The 19,190-nt window shown below is 40.9% G+C and overlaps 1 protein-coding gene across 1 annotated transcript in view; it reads left to right on the forward strand.

Annotated features, from left to right (window-relative positions):
* Positions 1–19,190, forward strand: part of NSMCE2 (NSE2 (MMS21) homolog, SMC5-SMC6 complex SUMO ligase) — a 143,394-nt gene that overhangs the window by 118,806 nt on the left and 5,398 nt on the right. The gene's annotated exons all lie outside the window — the stretch shown is intronic.

Below are 19,190 nucleotides of genomic sequence, written 5' to 3' on the forward strand. Positions count from 1 at the left end.
GATAGCTCTTGGCTTTCTCAAAGTGAGTGCATATATTTATTGTGATCACAACAAGGGCAGAAGCAGTTTCTTAAACTGGGAAGCACCAATACTGGTAACAGTATTTTTAGCCCAGCTCAGGCTAGCGTATCCATGGAAAAATAGGTTATCAAGGGAGGTTATTCTTCCCCTGTACTCAGCACTGGTCAGGCCACACCTTGAGTACTGTGTCCAGTTCTGGGCCCCTCAATTCAAAAAAGATGCTGAGGTGCTGGAGCATGTCCAGAGAAGGGCAACAAAGCTGGTGAGGGGCCTGGAGCACAAATCCTATGAGGAGAGGTTGAGGGAGCTGGGCCTGTTTAGCCTGGAGAAGAGGAGGCTCAGGGGTGATCTTATTACTGTCTACAACTACCTCAAGGGGCATTGTAGCCAGGTGGGGGGTGGCCTCTTCTCCCAGGCAACCAGCAATAGAACAAGGGGACACAGTCTCAAGTTGTGCCAGGGTAGGTATAGGCTGGATGTTAGGAAGAAGTTCTTCACAGAGAGAGTGATTTCCCATTGGAATGGGCTGCCCGTGGAGGTGGTGGAGGCACCGTCCCTGGGGGTCTTCAAGAAAAGCCTGGATGAGGCACTTAGTGCCATGGTCTAGTTGATTGGTTAGGGCTGGGTGCTAGGTTGGACTGGATGATCTTGGAGGTCTCTTCCAACCTGGCTGATTCTATGATTCTATGATTCTAACACCAATGTAGACATGACTAGGGACAGACAGTGGGAGAAGTAGTTGTTTGAAAGGAAATGTAAGAGGTACCCTCTTTCTCCAGTGGTGTAAAACTGATATTTACTCACTAGACTCCCAGTTCTAAGGAGGCTAACAGGCAAGGACATTAACAGTGTGATTTTTTTAGGTGTAAAAAGCCATCATGGGAAAGGCATCCTGATCTCACTACACTCTAAAATTGCCCCTTAATTCCATTGACGGCCCTTTTCATGATTAGGCAGTCTGCTTTATCTAATTCATGTTTGGTGTTGCACTCTAAAAGTACTTTTTACTTTCTCATGCCTCATTTTGTCACTCTGAACAGAGGTGTTTTCATGATTGTTGTCATGCAGCTAGCCATGGGCACTGGTACTACTTTCAAGATACTGTGAACTGCATTTTACATTAGGCACCACATGAGCAGACACTAGAAATACTCCAGTCAGATGCCATGCTCTTGGAGCTGCAAGATCATGCTCTGGATTTTTTGCTTTCATTTCCACCCATTGCAGCACAGTGGTCCAGCTTCAGCAGAAAATGCTTCTGTGACCCCCAATTTTTTTCCTTACTAGGGCTGTGAGCTACCCAAGAATACCTGCTTTTTTTTTTTCTATCTTCTTAGTTATTAAATGAAAGGGAGAGAGTGGTACTATTGCTTTATCTTCCTGACATATTTTGAAAGAGACAATATTGTCTCCCATTGTTTGAAAGAAAGAGCTTTGAATGCCAGGGAAGTCTTAGAACTTGAAATCTCTGACGGTAGGAGGGTTTTGCAAAACAAAGCACCAAACTCCCAGATATGAGAGATACGAAGTGCTGTCACCAGCATGTACTGTGTGACATTTTTAGCATTTTCAAGGTTGGTGGTAGTTCTGTGTCCCTTTGCTAGTTAGCTGAAGCACTGTGGAAGACCCTTCAGCACCCAACTCAGTGCTCTCTCTGTCAGTGCTGTGGCTGGACAGCTTTGGTGGAATCACTTTAAAAGAATCACTTTTAATTTTACATAGCAGGTACCCGAGCAAGGCATAAATGAAAGTTACATAAAACACCCAGCCTGGCAAAGACAGGCCATAATCCAGGTTGATTTGTGTGTCCTTGTAGTAACAGCTTCTGAGGCTGAGCTAATTCATGCCACAGAGTTTAGTTACCTCAATCTGTACCTGTATTACTATACATCTTCAATTAGCAATTTGGATTATTATAACAAAGAACCATCCTGACTATCACAGAATCATAGAATCAACCAGGTTGGAAGAGACCTCCAAGATCATCCAGTCCAACCTAGCACCCAGCCCTATCCACTCAAGTAGACCATGGCACTAAGTGCCTCATCCAGTCTTTTCTTGAGCACCTCCAGGGATAGTGCCTCCATCCTATACTAACATTTCTTTATCAGCTCTCCCAGCTCACCTGTGCATTTTGAGGAAGGGACTCAGACTGCAATTAGTGTCCCCAGGAGACTGGCACCCTCAGAAAACTAGCAAATCCTTATCAACCACAGTGCCGGGCAGACTGGTGTGCCATTGCACTAAATGGTAATTACAGGCATGCTCCAAGCAGGGCTTTCATAAAACTGAATGAAAAGTGTGATTCATTTCACAGGAAGGCCCACCCACCCACCCATGCAGCCATGGACATGTCTGTCATCTTCTTTTGCTTCTTCTTTTTTCAAGTTTCAAAGGGAAACACAATGTCTGAAATAGAAGACCTGCCTGAACATATTCCTCTCCTGCCTTTAAATCAATTTGTAAAGTAATGGCTTGATTATAACCTTTCCTAATTTCTCAAACTTCAATAAATTCTTTGCAGTTCCACCCATCTGTTTGTGTACTAATCACAAGAGTTGCTTAATGCATTGAATCTGTTGTTGGGCTCTGATAGGGAAGTTTTCATTATTTCAAGTCATATTTGACTATAAGTTGCTAATACTGTATCTAAACAAAAAAATTATAGTCATATTTGCCTGTAAGTTGCTAATATTGTATCTAAATCAATATTTGACAGTAAGTTGCTAATATTGTATCTAAAACAAAAAAGTAGTCATATTTGACTATAAGTTGCTAATATTGTATCTAAATCAATATTTGACTATAAGTTGCTAATATTGTGTCTAAAACAAAAAGAATATAGTCATATTTGCCTATAAGTTGTTAATATTGTATCTAAACCAATATTTGCTATAAGTTGCTAATATTGTATCTAAACCAAAAAGAATATAGTCATATTTGCTATAAGTTGCTAATATTGTATCTGAATCAGTATTTGCCTATAAGTTGCTAATATTGTATCTAAAACAAAAAGAATATAGTCATATTTGCCTATAAGTTGCTAATATTGTATCTGAATCAGTATTTGCCTATAAGTTGCTAATATTGTATCTAAAACAAAAAGAATATAGTCACATTTGACTATAAGTTGCTAATATTGTATCTAAATCAATATTTGACTATAAGTTGCTAATACTGCATCTAAACCAAAAAATATAGTCATATTTGCCTATAAGTTGCTAATATTGTATCTAAACCAATATTTGCTATAAGTTGCTAATATTGTATCTAAAACAAAAATAATATAGTCATATTTGCCTATAAGTTGCTAATATTGTATCTAAACCAATATTTGCTATAAGTTGCTAATATTGTATCTAAAACAAAAATAATATAGTCATATTTGCCTATAAGTTGCTAATATTGTATCTAAACCAATATTTGCTATAAGTTGCTAATATTGTATCTAAAACAAAAATAATATAGTCATATTTGCCTATAAGTTGCTAATATTGTATCTAAACCAATATTTGCTATAAGTTGCTAATATTGTATCTAAAACAAAAATAATATAGTCATATTTGCCTATAAGTTGCTAATATTGTATCTAAACCAATATTTGCTATAAGTTGCTAATATTGTATCTAAAACAAAAATAATATAGTCATATTTGCCTATAAGTTGCTAATATTGTATCTAAACCAATATTTGCTATAAGTTGCTAATATTGTATCTAAAACAAAAAGAATATAGTCATATTTGCCTATAAGTTGCTAATATTGTATCTAAATCAATATTTGCCTATAAGTTGCTAATATTGTATCTAAACCAAAAAGAATATAGTCATATTTGACTATAAGTTGCTAATATTGTATCTGAATCAGTATTTGCCTATAAGTTGCTAATATTGTATCTAAACCAAAAAAATGACATATAGCATAAGAGTCGTGCATTATCTCAAGATAATTCATTCCTTTTGGAAAGGAATGTCTGATGTCCTACTGCTAAATAAGAAAACTGGCAACTTGTTTTTACAATACTGTCATTCTCAACCCACTTCAAATGCTGAAGCAGGCAATAACCAGGTCTTTATGGTTTGTATATTAGAAAAGATTCCTGTGGCTACCTCTGCCTGCCGAGCTTGCAGGATTAAAGCAAAAGTGCAGTGGGGTGGTGCTCCTGCTACTGGTTTAAAACCAGTTTTAGGATGTTAGCACTTTTATTTTTATACTTTTTTTCAGGGTTTTAGATCAGTGTGAGCAGGATTCTAATTGTGTTCTTCCAAATAAAATTTCCCCTGCACCATCTTCATAAGCACTTTTGTATTATTTGGTATTTGTAGTTACTTTTCACACGTGGTTATACTTTGTCTAAGTGTCACTTAAATTCTACATTTTGTGTGATCAACAGTCTAGAGAGAATTCTTCTCAGGATGTTAGCCATGGCAGGAGTGGATGTGAAGAGGGATTTCCATCCTTTGATGAGTTTAGGGACAAAGAGATGACTGTTCAACACAATTCACAAGACTGCTGGTATTGCCCTTCTGGAGCTCGTTTCATGGTCAGGATCATAATAGAAAGTCAAATTCCTTAGTTAAAAACCCCAGAACGAAACAACCATTTGTGATTTTACAGGAAGAGGAGAAAGCGTTTCATAAGGTCGTTAGAAATTCAAACTTGTCAGAGCTGGAAAGAAATAGAAGAAACAATGCACATTGTGTTGCTGGGTCAGTAGGCAGACAGCAGAATGTGTAACTCTTATGGCAACATATACTACATATGGTCAGTATCTCAGAGGCAGCCTCAGTTTACCAAATCCAGCTTATCTAAACACCCAATTAGTCAAAGATGTATTCATGTCTTCAGAGCATGGAGAGCTGATTAATGCACTTTGGAGACCTGTAATGAGTGGGAGCTTAATTACTCAGAATCATCAGCTTGCAAAGGTTTTGAACGATCCCACATAAGCCTGCTCAATCAGCAGTCCAGCAAATATGCAACCCCAGTGTTTGACAGTGGTTGTGGTTTGTTTAAGCATACACTTTAAGGTTAACCCCAAGATTTTCAGTCATGTTTTTTCATTAACTGAAGAGATCTCCTATTCCAGACAATTGACTTTTAATGCTTATAAGAGAAGTTTCACTTTATGTACTGGATAAATAATTATGAATGATTCTTAGAGTGCCATAAAAGCACTGCCTCTTTACTACACAAAGGTATGTTCTCTGCCCCAGAATGCTTGAGATTCAAGATAAGTGGGACAAGACAATGAGAAAGCCATACAAGAAAAGGAGGGTGTGGAGTGAAACAAGAGACAGATAAGATGGAAAAAAAGAACCTGACAGATAGGACTCTTGCAGAAGTAGGCTTGGGGAATGCTTTAGGCGTGAGGACCTTCAGACTGCTGCCGCGCCCAGTTGTGCAGCTTGACGGAGTCCCTCACTTGCCCTCTGCTTGGCCAGTGCTGGTCAGATTCACTTATTTTCCCCTAAGCATCCTTTGGATTTTTCTTGTGCCATCTCTGCCATGAAAAACACTCTTAATGACTTCCATTGAGAAACACCAGTAACCCCTGAACCACTGCTAACCTAAAGTTGATACTATCTTTTTACTGACTAAAAGAAACTAAAAATGTTCTCTAAGTAGAAACTGGGTGCCCAGCTAATCTGTAGAAACAAATACCCTGCTTCTGCACCATCTCTCTCACTCCACCATCTGTTTGCTTTACATAAGTTTGGGTTTTTTTTTAGTGAAATCTTTTCTGTATAAAGTTGACTTCTCTAGGCCAGCAGTCACCTGGCTTTGGGCTGGACACATAAAGTTCTAGCAGTGAGAATTATGAAGACAAAAAAAGGAAGGTGCTTTGGATAGACAAGTGAGATACTGTGAGCCAAACAGAAACATATCCCAAAGTAGGCAGCAGATTTGAAAGTAGCACTAAAGAGGCACAAGAAGACTGAAAGCTGGAAGGAGGAAACAAAGCCATTTTTCTGTGTTTGACAGAAAGCTGGGAATAATGAACACAGCAGCTCCTCTTTGATGAAATTCCCATCTGGCAGCATGAGCCACGATTTCCATTTCTGTCTGAGGAAAACTGGGCAAAATTCTCATCAACTCTTTATCAGTGAGATTCCAGTGTACAATAGAGTGAATACAGAAGTCCCCTATGATGACAGACAGCATATTTGGGTCAGAGATATTCTGTTGTTCTTGAAATGTCTGCAGTAGTTCCCCAACAGAGAAGATGTTTAGAGACCTATGGATGCTGCCAAAGCCAGGGAGAACACAGAGAGTACATATATTCCAGAAAGAATTCGTGGGCTGCTGAAAAGAGTGCATCTTAGGTGTTCCACAGGAACAGCAGGAGAGGTACTGAAGCAACCACATATACATGCAAGGTAAATAGTTTGCTCTGCCACTGCATTAGCAAGGAAACCACTTCAAACAACTCTCTCTACCTAGGGAAAAATGTAGTAATAATAAGCAATAGCATAAGCCTCCACTCCTTGCCCCAGAGGTTGTCTACTAATCCTTAGGAGGCTTTACACTCTGCAGGCTTCCTTTTTCTGCACTCATTTGTCACTAGAAAAATATGTGTATGGGTCAGAGGCATAGTGCAAGTCAAAAACGTACTAGTAGAGAAAAAAATGCACAGTTCTCCAATGAATCCATTTATATATGAGATGTAAACAACACAGTTTATCTTCTCCAAGGAAAACAGAAGCTTGTTTTAAAGAAGCTAGAAATCCCTTACTGCTTGTGAGTTGCTGGTAGACCATTGTGCTGATGCTTCTTAAAGGAAACAATGCACTTGCAAGGGTTTTCTTTCATTTCAAAAGCGTACTCTGATTTGAGATCTCACACAGAGCTAATTAAAACAGAACACAGAACAACATTAGTTATGCACCAGAGTGGGAGTCAGAAGATGTAAGTTTAGTTCCCAGCCCTGCCACAGACTTCCTGGGTGACCTTGGGTAAGCCTCTTTAGATTTTCAAAAGACCTCTGGGCCAAATTTTCATACTGAAGTTTGATTTTCAAAGAAGCTCAATATCTAATTATTTCCATGATGCTGATTGTGGCCAGAATTTCAAGCGAACTAAGCAACAACTGTGCTGAGCTCATTTCAAAATCAGGCTCTTAATCTTTTTCTGCCTCAGCTTCCCATCTCTGACAGTGCTGGTTAAGGTATTTTCTGTCTGCCCTGATTGTTTATGTTGTAGGTCTGCAATGCCAGAAACTGTGTTTCCGTGGATGTGCATTGTGTCTTGTACAGCCTTCCTTGATCTCTGTTCTAGTTTTTAGGCATTACTGCAATGATTGTTACACCAGTGATCTGGTTTAGGAAAAAACAACTGTCACCAGAAGAGAACATAATAATTACTGTGTTGTTGCTCAGATCCAGGTGAAAATCTATGCTAGCTTCTTCAGTTTACTTGGGAGAATGTTGTCTGGAGAACATCAAAAGCTGTATTTTAAATCAGCATATGTATGTTAACTGACTTCTCTAAGCCAGTAGTGACAGTTTATCTCTCTGAGAAGCAGGTTAGATCAGTTTGGCATGATTTGATCTGGCAAGAAACATATTGAGTGCCTCTTACTACCTTGTTATCCTGTAGCTCCTTACAGTCAGATTGTTTAACAATTTGATGAGGAGCTGAGTGGTGTGGGATTTTGTGCACCTTTCTGCCCCTCATGCCATTTTTAGCTACTACTGTACCAGCTCTGTTTGCATTTTTTTCCCACAGTGCTTGTGTGCTCTTGCAACATCTCAGAGCAACATAACATTCTCTGTTGGCAAAGGTATGGAGTGCTTCTTCACTTCATAAATGCTGTTTGCTTCCCGGGACCCACTACAACCCATTCCTGAAATTCCAGATCAGCACTGTCAGTGATAATCGAGCTCCTGGTTTCAAGCTCTGCTCTATACAAGCCAGAGGCCAAATGTAGTAACCCAGGAATGTGTGATTGCAACGACTGTCACTTCTCAAGGAACTTTGCTTGCTGCTAAATTACTGCCCTTTCCACATACCTGTGGGTGTCACTAACACGGTGACTCTTCCCTGTTAGCTTTGTCATATACGAGTGCACCTCAAGCAGAAAGTTTTGAAGCGATCATTTCCTATGTTTACAAAAGCAGCATGCAACTCACTGCTGTTTTCCAGCTTCCTGTGTGCTCCCTGGCTAGTCACTTGTTATTCAAGTATGTGCCCTCTGAAGCACCCTTTTGATGATTTATATGGTTTCCTTTATATGAAATGGGATCCTATACTATGGTCAGCTTTGCAATGAAAAAAAATAGCAGGACACATCTAGGAAGTTTTCCAGTTGGGACCGAGCATGTTTTGTTATAGGGAGAGCTTAGCTGTGTCATTTGTCTGTGACTTGCATTTTCTACTGTTCCTTTTTTTTTTAAGGATGTAGCCCCTTTATGTCTTTATTAAAAGTGTTTTTTTCAGATTCTTAACCTAACAAATAATTCCTGAAATGCTGTTAGATGTTCTAGTATTGGCATGAATGCCATATCGAGGTAGTGTTTGATCCTAAAGGCTTGGAACTCCAACTGCTGGTATCTGCAAACAAAAGCTTGGAATCAGGGAAATGTTATAGAATGGTTTGGGTTCAAGGAACCTTTAAAGACCTTTGGATGTCACATCAGCAGGGACATCTTCCACTAGATGATGTCATTCAAATCTCTGTCCAGCACTTCCATGAATTGGACATCCACAGCTTCTCTGTTCCAGTCTCTCACCACCCTCATAGTAGAGAATTATGTTCCTCACATCCAAGCTAAATTTAACCTCTTTCAATTTAAAAACTTTCCCCCTTGTCCTGTCACTGCAGGCCTGGTAAAAGTTTTCATCTTTTTTTGTGATTGCCCTTTACATATTGATTCTGTCCTTAAAGGTTTTCCACTTCTTTCAGTCATAGAGCCCAGTTCTTAAGTATTTTTACTTGCTGTAGCCAAATGTGATGAAAAGGAGAAATCTTAATTACCTATACAAACAAGAGAGCCTCAGTAACACTGACCTAACCTAAATTCTGGGTGGCAGAGCTGTGCTTGATTTCTGATGTGCAAGAAGCATTGAGCAAAACAGTCTGTGCCTTATCTTCATTGTTCTGAAATGGTGATCCCTTAATTGTAGCTCTGTTGTATTCAGTTTTGTTTTCCTTCTTTAATTAGTGCAGTTTGATCATTTCAGTTATATTAAGCTATTTATTTTTAGGTAGAAAATCCTGATCTTTCTTAGCATTCCCATAGGGATTGTGTGTGTTTCTGCATGAGCTCATGTGCCAGACAAAGAATACAGTGGAAAGTAATAGTTCTTAAGAGGACAACTCTAATGTTACTGCATCCTGGCAATAACAAGAAGATTGGAATGGCAAGCATAAGATTGACTGCTTTGCTGGAAGATGAAGACTGCACAATGCCATGTGATTTAGCTATGTGCTCCTTGTCCTTAATTATGAAGCACAAGTGACACTGCAACTGCTGTCTCATCTAGTCAACATTAGATTCCCTTGCTTTGCTTATCCTGCTTAGCTATTCTTGTTTCTGCTGCTGTGTGTGATGGTTTGGGTGTTACCTGCCCCCCCCCCCCCCCCAACTTTGGAAATCACCCAGACTAGACTCAGGGGCTCTGGAAATTGAATGAAGCTTTATATTTGCAGCATAGCACAATATACAAGCAGATATTTACAACATATGCAGTTATATACAGAAATATACAAGTTAAAAGGTAATACAGAAACACAACAGCCCTCCCAGAAACCTGAGTCCCCAGGAGGGCCTCCCAGCTGCCCTTCCACCTTTCTCCCTCCCCTCTCCCTTACCCCAGATGTTGTCTTATGCCCAAGGAAGATTGGAGGGTTGGCCAGGGGGGTTAGGAAGCAGGTGGATTAATCACAGAGATGGCAGGTTAGGTTAGGGAGAGATGCAGCCCAAAACCCAGACAGAGAGCAACTCTGTTATCTATATTTATATTCTTGTTCTTACACATCTCAATAAGCCTATGAGTGAAGCAGACATCACCATTGTTTCCCTCTCACAGACTGTAATCTAATTCTTCTCACCAAAACATTCTAGCTGGCTTCAAATGAGCACACTGTGTGTGTCTGTGTTGAAGGTATCCAAGTCCTTTCTCTGTCCTGCCTCACTACCCTTTTAAACCTGATCTGGAGAGGAAAATGTAGACAGAGACCCTGAGGGTTTGAAAGACTTTACCTCATGCTTGACCTTAGTTGAGCTCCTCACAGTCTTCCCAGCAGATTTGCCATAATGTACAGTCATTGCCAGATTGTCTGTTACGTGCACCATGCAAAAATGCCAAGGTGAGGTCTGGAATGCACATACACCCACAGAACTGTCATGGTTTTCTGGTGTCTGTAGCACTAATGAAGATGCACTCTTCCAGCTATCCCCCTTGGTAAATCAAAATCTGCAGAAAGATCTTTAAACTAAATGTTGATCAGATTCAGAACCTTCTAATTGCCATCAGGAGCTACTAGGCTGCTGCATTTACAGTCCATGAGTATTTATAGCTCAGAGCTTTGGCGTTAGATTTTATTCTAGTGATTGCCATTCAAGAAGCCCAATCTACATCACAGGACAGGCTGGGAAGAATAAATGTTCAGCTGTTCTTAAGTGATGACAGTCTGGCTGCCCAAGCCCCCCATGATAGTGTTTTGGAGGATGCTGTATAAATTGGCATTAGGCAGGTTTTGTTTCTTTTAGGGAACAATTTACCAAGGATTATTACAGTGAAGATCTACCCAGGGTGCACAGCATAGTTTCTGCAGAGTGCCTTAGGACACACATGTGCAAAATGTCCCTTATCCTTTACCTAAATTAAAACCTTGGAGTTTCATGATTCAGCAATGGCAGTTCCTCTTTAAAAAAAATAGATTAGAAGTTTTATTTCTTAGCTCATTTTAACATAATATTAAACACTGATTCCCCCCCCGCCCCCTTTTCTCATTGTTTTATAACCTACCAAAGTGAGTGTGTGTTCTTCAGTGCAAGTGTAAGTTTTCTCAAAATAAACAACCAGATATTAGGCAATTACTAGAAGTATTTTTTGCTTTTAGCGTGGAACTGATACATTCACTAAGAATGTATTTGGAAGCTGTTCATAGCCTTAGTTACTCCAGGGAAGGCAGTGTGCTCTAATTGGAAAGACAGCAGTCTAGCACACAAAATGTGCCAGTGGCTCTGGACATATTCCTGCCCTGTGTCTCTGCTTTCCACCAGTGAAATGGTGATGGTAGTAAAACTGACCTGGTTTACAGTGCTTTGTGTTCAGGAGAAGAAGGATTTGGATGTTACTACTTCCACAAATGTTTCATTGCTTTAGGAAAATTCATCTTCTGAGGAGGTTGTTGGACCCATGGGTTGCTGACCAAAGGCAGCAGTAGAGCAGGAGATGCAGCCCCAAGCAGGTACCCAGCCAGTGCCTGGAGCAGTGACCACAGGAGGGACAAGCTCTGAGATGGTGCTGGAGTAATGACCATGACATGCAAACAGCTAAGCCTTCTTGCCTGTCCCAGAGGCAGTTCAGGCATTGCAAAGCTGCATAGTTCAGAATAACTGCAGTAGTAAATTTTATATATGAAATACAGAAGAAATTAGTTTCTCTAGAGAAAGCTTGGGAAATTAGCACCACTTCTCTCTTTATACATCTTAATAATATAAGTGCCATAAGTTCTGTGGAAATATAAAGTGCTTCACTGCACATCGAGTTGTAATCACTCAACGTTACCTATTTCTAAATGAAGTAAATTCATTTTTAAGTATTTAAGAGTTTCAGAAGGAGCTCTGAAGAATTGAAATGCATCACTAAGAACAGAGTTGCAAATGATGCTCTCCTCATTAATATTAATTTTTAAATAAAATAGCTCATCTAAAAATTTCTCTCAAGTGTTTCAACATTGGGCTCTAGGGGATAGAGAAAAGAGTATTTTTTCCCCACCGTTTCATGTTTGCTTTTTCTTACTTGCTCTTATGGCTTTATTCAAGAACAATACAGTTTATCTGTCTTTCCCTAGTAAAGAGGAGCATATTTGTCTCTCCACTTTCCTTTGGGTGAAGGGGGCAGTGGAGGTCATTTCCTGTACTACAAACCTGCTGATTCCTGAAGTTGAGAGATTGCCCTTTCCCGCGCTCTCTCTGCAGTGTCAGGCAGCTGCTGACTCAGTGCCATCCTTGCCAATCACAAAATCATCAGGGTGATGTTCAAGAATTGTAGTTTTATTCCCTCTTGCTGTACACCTCATAAATATTCCTACCTATGCCCTAACATGTAGCAAGCTACATGTGTCTGTATTTGCCACTCTTCTGACATCAGGGCTGGGAGCATTACTGTGGTGACTTGTTAAAGGTATTTTTCACCAGAGCTGTTCAGGAAAGAGATATGGTGAAGTCTTTGTCAAAAAGTCTTGTGATGAGAACATGAAGAAACAGACTGATATGTTAATCACAATGATCACTTTCCAGGGATGTGATCTTTTGGGCTAGCTGGGGGCTAGCTCATTGGTTCCAATACCATAGCAGTGTGTTGAATGGACTGCTAGGAAGCTACACTACCTGGTCTGATTGCCTGTTCTTATTTTCTGTCCCTCCAATGCCTCAGAACAGTTCTGCCCAGCAGTGTTTTCTGGCAAAGGCTTGTTCAACCTGAAAACTTGTCACCAGTTCACCATTCAGAAGTGAATGACTGCAGCCATGTGCAAAACTACAGACCTGTCAGCCTGACCTCAGTGCCAGGCAACGTGATGGAACAGGTCATCTTGAGTGCCATCACAAAGCACCTATAGGATGGCCATCCTCCAAGGGTGGTGGAGTCACCATCCCTGGAGGTGTTCAAGAAAAGACTGGATGAGGCACTTAGTGTCATGGTCTAGTTGACTGGATAGGGCTGGGGGATAGGTTGGACTGGATGATCTTGGAGGTCTCTTCCAACCAGGTTGATTCTATGATTCTATGAAATGACAAAGTGAGTAAAGCAACCTCTAGCCATATAGGTTACAAGATGTATCATGTTGCTTTTTGTTCAGAGAGGTCATAGACCTCATTTCTGCTTGTGACCTAATATGCAGAGAATACCTGGCATGGTTTCTTCTGAGAAAACTGGAATTAAATTTGTGGAACAGACCATCCAGAGACTACTAAGGACTCAGACATAAATGGATGTGGCTCCAAACTGCTGTCAATACTGACAGCTTTCCTCTCACTACTCGTGTCCAGCATTTAAAGTGCCTTTCTCAAGTCCACTGTGGAAGTGGATTAGGCTAAACAGCCAAAAGGCACTCCTAGTGCAGAATAAGAGCGTCCACAGAGTGAGTTATTGCCAAGTAGCTAATGGATTCTGCATTCACACCCTCGCTTATTTTGCAACAACTTCCCTGTGTAGGCAAGCCCTACATGCTCATGTCATTTGATGGTTAGCATTGCATCAGTGACATTCCAGAATCTGACCACAGTGTTAGTAATGGAAAGTGGTTCATCTTTTAATGAAATGCTAGGCCTTTTTCTTTCTCTTTTCCTTTTTTTTTCTTTTTCTGGTTCCTTTTGCAGCTTTTTCTTTCATGTGCCTGGAGTGAGCTTCTTCAATTTCAATGTCTGTGATATTGTTGTAATCTGTGATATATGAAGTGATGCTCCCTAAGCATGGAAATTGCCTTTATACAGTATAGTCTGTGAAGCAGTGATTGCTCAGCCTTTTTTTCTTCTGAAGAGCTGGAGAAAACCCAAGTAATAAAAACATTCTTTACATACATTTGAAATTTAGTAGCTGGTATCTGATGTTTTTTTTCTTCATAAGATATTCCAAGTTTTTTCTTCCTTTACTTGGGTCATAGCATCCCTAAGACTTTTGCTGTCTTGTCACATGCCTGGCACGCTTTTATGTACACTGGAAGTTTCCTGGTTCATTAAGTATAGTCTGTTTATCAGTTAAGTTTATTTTCAGCAGCCTTTGGTGTTTAACTTGCTCATTGAGTTTACATGCCATTGTGGTTGCTGGTAGTTAAGATGGATGAACATGGCCTTTCTAGCTTTTCCAGAAATAGTGGCTCTTCTCAGCTAACTGATGAGCTCTCATGACATCTCTTTAGGTAATCCTCATCTCCCCCAGGAGCTTCTTCAGATTGAGGCCAGACTGCAGTGATGAGGAAACTGCTGTTTGAAATGTCATCCATGGACTTTGAAGTGTGGATTTTTCATGGTTGTTTGCAAGAATAGAGAGACCAAGAAAGCTCCCTTTGTGTGTTTGCCTACCAAACCCTTTGACTGAGTGGCTTATGGTTGTTTGCATTTCTAAGGACACAGCTCTCACTGCACAACAGCACAATTTTCCCAAAATCTACAAGCAAAGATGATGTCAACTTAGAATCATAGAATCATAGAATCAACCAGGTTGGAAGATACCTCCAAGATCATCCAGGCCAACCTAGCACCCAGCCCTATCCAGTCAACTAGACCATGGCACTAAGTGTCTCATCCAGGCTTTTCCTGTACACCTCCAGGGATGGTGACTCTACCACCTCCCTGGGCAGCCTCACTTCTCACTTAAAACCCTGTATGAGTTGAAGGTTTCACAGGGCACCTCTGCAGTTTGCTGGGTTTTTTGTTTGTTAGAAAGGTGGAATTTGCAGTCCCATTTCCCTGATTTATACATTAAGCAGCAAACTGTATCTAGCTTCAAGCGCCTTTCTGTCCCCTTCACTTAGGTTTGTGTAACAAGTGACCCATAATATTACCATCAGGTCATAGTCACTCTTCATTTTAAGGTCATTCTGGAAAACTGGCATTCATCAGCTGTACCCTGTAATGAAAGGATAAAACAGGAAGAGTATTTCCATCTGGAATAGTGTATTTTAAAGGGCCTGGAGCTTAGGGAGATTTATTACTGTAAAATGTGCAGGTGCAATTTGATGGCATTAAAGGACTTTATAGAGGACTGTTGTTTACTGCAGGGTACTGTCCTTTCTTCCTCACTCTTGTTATGTAAAGGAACTAGCAATTTGCTAATTTGTTCACCTAATTTGTCTGTGACACTCCAGGAAGATCAGAATGGCTTGCATTTATAGGTTTGTCATCTTATTTTGGATTGACCAAAAGCATGTCTATGTACTTCTTACACCAGTGTGTATAAAACATGGCACATACAAAGGGCTTGTCAGTCAATTACTAGCAAATTGTTTGGCCTGGGCTGGAGCAAGTAAATCATATTTGCAATTGCAGTCTGGAGCAACATGTTAGAGGCCACCTTCCTTAGATCAACTCGTGTATTGCAACACCAGCAAGTAATCAAATTGCAATGTACTTTAATGCAAAGCCTGGTTTGGCTTGGTTGGCAGATTAAACTATCGCATGCCTCTGGCAAAAGCAGAAAGCCTTTGAACTGTTTGACTGCAGCTGCAGCTCACACACCTTATTTTCCCTCTTAAAAATCAAATTAAAGCATAACCTGCAGCCTCTGTGGTAAGTTTCAAGGAAAATTAAGCTGTTGCTAACCTTTTCTAGCAAAGATAACTGTGTCTAATCAAGCTGAAAAGTCCAGGCCCAAATTCCCCTCTCCAAGTCTAGACTAATTCAGCGGAGGAAAACTCCAGGGCTTATTAAGTTTGAAGATATTACTTCTGACTCAGGAAGTCACTGGCCACAAACTGCTAGAGACTGGGAAGCTTTCCCAGGAAGATATTAGTCTGTGCTTCCTCTCTTCTTTCTTCCTACAGCATTTGCTCTGGGTCTGTCGCAGGGGCAGGGCACTGGAGAATTGTTTCTCAGGTCTGCATCTCTGGATCTGAAGTCCAACTGAAATTCAGAGCACTAATGGACATTCTGACCCACTCGTAAGCATGGCCTGTGCTAGTCTCAGCAGTGTGTTTTGCAGAAAGTGGTGTTTGGGCTATTCCCTCCTTTAGCCTTTTCCTTGGACCTCACTTACACCACACTAGCAGTGTCTCAAACTCCCTCTGACTCTTAGAATACAACTCCTGAACGTGACGATGTCCTTTGCCTCCCCCACCTTTATTGTTTTCTCTGTCCTGCTGGCAGGGGCACTTGCCATTTGTCTTGCTCTGATAAGATTCATGTTTTTTTAGAGCTTTCAGAGATGGGATTTTTCCCAGCCTGGATGAGTTGCTGTTATTACTATGGAGTCAGCAGTACAATAGACCTTCTTGGGAGCCAGGACCTTGTCTGGCTAGTGGCTCAGGCTTACAAAGACTCAATCCTCCATGCTTAACATCACCCTTTGATTTCTGGGATTAGTGTCGGACTGATGGCAGGTGAGAAGGCAGAACAGTGCAGCTCCAAAGGAAAGAAATCAATTAAGTTTACGTTGCAACATGTACCCACTCGGTGCCAGCTTCGAGAAACGGGAGTTGGGTAGAGAATGTTGCTGGCCTTGGAAGCAATGAGCAGTCAGCTGTCTGTGTGTACAGAAGTGACAATGACAATGGAGAAGTTCTTCCCTCTAATACTTCTTTCTTTTTTTTTTTGTAAGTGTACTATCCAAGCTTAAAATAATTCATAATTCATAACATCTCTGCACTATGGTTTTCTTGGTTTTAAAAGTTGGCTGTAAAGTTCTCTTTCTCAGCAGAGGAGGTAAAAACTGAGCTGAGGCATATTAGTCACATATTTATCAAGAGATGAAAGTGATAGAGATATAAAGTACTACCAGCTTTTAATTAAAATTGAATAAGTAAAAAACAGTTGGCAGTTGCAAAATTCATTATGATGTGTTACCAAAAATAGATACCTTTATGAGAATGCAGTTTTATTACAACAGTGGGCATTAATTAGCTGTAAACATCATTGCTGAGATAGCCAGATAGGAAAGGAGTTACTAATCGTAGAATCAACCAGGTTGAAAGAGACCTCCAAGATCATCCAGTCCAACCTATCCCCCAGCCCTATCCAGTCAACTAGACCATGGCACTAAGTGCCTCAGCCAGGCTTTGCTTGAACACCTCCAGGGACGGTGACTCCACCACCTCCCTGGGCAGCCCATTCCAATGCCAATCACTCTCTCTGTGAAGAACTTCCTCATAACATCCAGCCTGTACTCCCCCTGGCACAACTTGAGACTGTGTCCCTTTGTTCTGTTGCTGGTTGCCTGGGAGAAGAGACCAACCCCCACCTGGCTACAGCCTCCCTTCAGGTAGTTGTAGACAGCAGTGAGGTCCCTCCTGAGCCTCCTCTTCTCCAGGCTAAATACTCCCAGCTCCCTCAGCCTCTCCTCATAGGGTTTGTGTTCCAGGCTTGTTGCCCTTCTCTGGACATGTTCCAGCACCTCAACATCTCTCTTGAATTGAGCATAACAGGTTTCAATTGGCTGGAGTGGAAAACTATAAACTCTTAAATGCTCTTAAAATGTAATCTTTTAGACTACCAAAATAGTTGTATGTGCTTCTGTTACTTAAGGCAACATCTGAATTTCAGGAACAGTGACTTGGTGTTTTCTGCATCTGGGTTTAATTTGCAGGGGAGACTCCATTTTACAAAAATGTAACCTGACAAATAGCCTTGGTGCTTGCTTGAGTAGTGTTTTAAGTATCTGCAGGAGTACCCCTGTCAGAAACACATCTGAGTGCTCAGAAAACTCTTGGTATATTGGAATGGAGGAGTAAGAAAAAGCAGAGCAATTAAAACTACATACTGAGAGGTGCTGTGGTGGAGAAATGGCTGTGATATCTACGCTGAAAGTACTCTCAGCTAGAGATGTGCTGGCTCATGTGACACTGTGCTCAGTCTAGAGGAGACATAAGAGATTATGATTGCTCCAAGAATGATGCCTGCTGTTATCATCCGGAAGGTGTTGGTATTATACAGGTGTGCAGGAGTGACCAGAAGTAAGGAACCACTGGTTCTTAGGTGTGGAAGACTGAATACCAGGGATGCAAAGATGTAAAGATCACTGATGGTGTGCCATAGCAGCAAAGGGAACCAAGACTGAAAATTTGTAGGAGGCAAATTCTGAAGTAACTAAGCTATTCATGTTCACTCACTTGTGTTTCTCACTGCTTACTTCGCAGTCAAAGCCAACACAGGCCACAACAGGATTTCTTCCTCTCAAACCCTGCGTTGCTACATTGCAAAGCAGCTTGTGCAGCTAGAGAGAAATAGGTTCTGTTGAGCTTAGGTCACTTTGAGAACTACACCCCAAGGCACTGCTGCAAAAACATTGCAGAACTACCCCAAAGGAATGGAAAGTTGTGGCAGGTGTTAAGTTTCCTATTATTACCAGATAAGATTTGAAGATAAACAAACACATTCAACTAAAAGCCTAGATTCACAGTGAAAGAACAAAGGAAGAGATAAAGCAACCTGTATACGTTTAGTAGGGCTACACTTAGTGATAGAAATCCTCCTTAGCTGCTTGCCTGTCTCAGATTTTTACTGGCTAATTGGATTCTGTGTGGAACCCTGGGCTGGCATGCCCCTCAATATAGAGAGTTGCTTACACCTTGCCTTCTTTTGGTAAAGGTGGGGACCTGCATCCTCTCTAGCTGAAGGTGGATTTCTTCTTGTTTATCTGCCCCTCATTTCCTGGCTTTGGGCCATCAGGTGTTTTCTGGGAGATCATAGTATTTTATTCTGCCCCTCCAGTTTACCTCACTAAAGTTTCTATTGCTCTCAAATAACACTCCCCTGGCTTTTGTTTTTCACTAATTAAAGTTAAAGTACAGCAGCAGCACTTTACAAATTATGCATTATGATAAATGGTACAAATTCCTCTGGAAGTATATCCTGAGTGTACAGGCTAAATAGCAAACCTGTTTGTGACATCAGGACACAAACTGATGCCTGTCTTAGGGATGCCAGGATTGCAAAAGCTCCACATCATCTGTTTTTGGAGATTTTGGGGACTCATCTTCATGTTACTGGGTTTTGGTGAACTTGAACAGAGAGTACGAAAGGCTTTGCATATATAGAATCATAGATCATAGAATCAACCAGGTTGGAAGAGACCTCCAAGATCATCCAGTCCAACCTAGCACCCAGCCCCATCCAATCAACTAGACCATGGCACTAAGTGCCTCATCCAGGCTTTTCTTGAAGACCCCCAGGGACGGTGCCTCCAACACCTCCATGGGCAGCCCATTCCAATGCCAATCACTCTCTCTGGGAAGAACTTCTTCCTAATACCCAGCCTATACCTACCCTGGCACAACTTGAGACT

The sequence above is a fragment of the Pogoniulus pusillus genome, chromosome 14 (genome assembly GCF_015220805.1).
Source record: "Pogoniulus pusillus isolate bPogPus1 chromosome 14, bPogPus1.pri, whole genome shotgun sequence".
In the NCBI taxonomy this organism is placed as follows: Eukaryota; Metazoa; Chordata; class Aves; order Piciformes; family Lybiidae; genus Pogoniulus; species Pogoniulus pusillus.